Genomic DNA, 1,795 nt, shown 5'->3' with positions numbered 1-1,795 from the left:
ACAGTACCTATCCACTCTCCCCAAAAATGTATATATGTGCCTTTCACATGCAAAAGAAATATGGCTCTAACTGTCCCTCATATATTGGCAGGATTGGGTTGATTTGGATAGGGATGATGCTATATTTTCTTGGCCCTATTAGAGCGATTTTTTCTAAGACCAAATTAGAGTATTTAAAGCAGAAACTGATGAATAAGGTATGAATAAGGCCTCTTGAATGGATAGTTATAATAAATGATATTCAAAGGTAAAGGAAAGAGAAGAGAGTCTGAATTAGAATCAGTGAAAGAAAGGATTAAATAATTTGAAAATCTTCTCCTTAACAGCTCCCAAACTACCCAACTGTCTAAATTATGCCCAATTTTACAAAAGGTAAAGCTCCCCAGTTTCTATGTTCTCTTTCAAGGTACAAGCCAAAATTTCATCCAGAAAAGACCCCAAGAACAGTAACTTGATTAGGACTTATGGTTTCAAGTCCTGACAGTGTGGAGAACTCCGGACTATTGTCACAAAGAACTCCCTCCCCCCAGAGAGGATCATCCCATAGGCTTTGCTGAGTAGTTCCAACTCACCCTGTATTCATATAGACCTGGGTATCCAGATTTATATGAACTCATGTTTTGCCTTAGTCAAGAAAGGGCAGACTAAGAATTGGTATCAAAAAGCTGGCTAGGAGGAGCAGCCTGTTTGGTGACAGAATGTTGATAAGTTCATGAAACCTGAGAAGGTGGTGCTGGTCTTAGCCCAGAGGTACTCAGGTAAAAACCCGTCATCATGAAAAACATTGATGATGGGACCTTGGAAGGTCCAACAGCTATGTCTTAGTGGCAGGTATTGACTGTTACCTTCACAAAGTGATTTTAGCAATGGGAAAAAAGAAGATTGCCAAGAGATCTAAAATCAAGTTTCTGGGAAAGTTTACAACTACAATCACTCATGCCCACTAGATATTCTGTGGTTATTCCATTGGACAAAAGTTGTCACCAAGGATGTGTTCCATGACCGTACTAAAATATAAAGCAAGGAGGGAGTTCAAGGTTAAGTTAAGAGGAAGATACAAGATGGGCAAAAACAAGTGGTTCTTCCAGAAGCTATAGTTATAGAATTACTCTCTTGGTCAGTAAATAAAATGTTTATTAAAAATGAAAACAAAAGCTGGTTGGAAAGAATTGAAGGAGGATCTTAAGACAGATTGGGATTCCGATGGGCAATGTAAAGAGTATTACCAACTTGCCCAAATTATGGATGAAAAGCTCCTTAAGGCCATATCCCCAGAGTTCCTTTAGGAGTTTCTTTAACCTATTGATTTAACAAAGGCCTTAGATACAAAACAGAAATTTGTCAGATCTATGACATTTACTCAAGCTATGTTGTAAGACTGACAAAAGGCAGAATTAAACATACAGACAATAGATGGAATTATAGAGGCAGATTTTGACCTAAAATAAGGAAAAAATTCCTAAAGACCAGAACTGTCTCACTGTAGAATGGATTGCCTCAAGAGATAGTGAGCTGGTCTTTACAGGAAACCTTCAGGTGCAAAATGAGTTAAACATTCTTAAAACACTCCATAGAGAAAGTTGTTGAGGGGATTCCAAGTTAAGGGTTGGTTTGACCTGTAGGATCCTTTCTAATTCTGAAAGTCTGTAGTTCTGTGACAAGAAGACAGGTGCCTGGCTTAAAACAGTTTACCTTCATGTCCTGGAAAATATGTAAACATGTAAAAGAAATGCATAAACCAGCCTACTATTCATTACAGTTGAAGGCAGAATATGTCAAGGTCAGGACAGGGAGT

At 38.1% G+C, this 1,795-nt stretch overlaps 1 pseudogene; it reads left to right on the top strand.

Annotated features, from left to right (window-relative positions):
• Positions 1–706: 706 nt before the first annotated feature.
• On the top strand, positions 707–1,097 carry LOC127552448 (60S ribosomal protein L27-like; annotated as a pseudogene).
• The last annotated feature ends 698 nt before the right edge of the window (positions 1,098–1,795 follow it).

Source organism: Antechinus flavipes, chromosome 2 (genome assembly GCF_016432865.1).
Source record: "Antechinus flavipes isolate AdamAnt ecotype Samford, QLD, Australia chromosome 2, AdamAnt_v2, whole genome shotgun sequence".
Lineage (NCBI taxonomy): Eukaryota > Metazoa > Chordata > Mammalia > Dasyuromorphia > Dasyuridae > Antechinus > Antechinus flavipes.
This window is presented reverse-complemented; position numbering and strand designations above follow the sequence as displayed.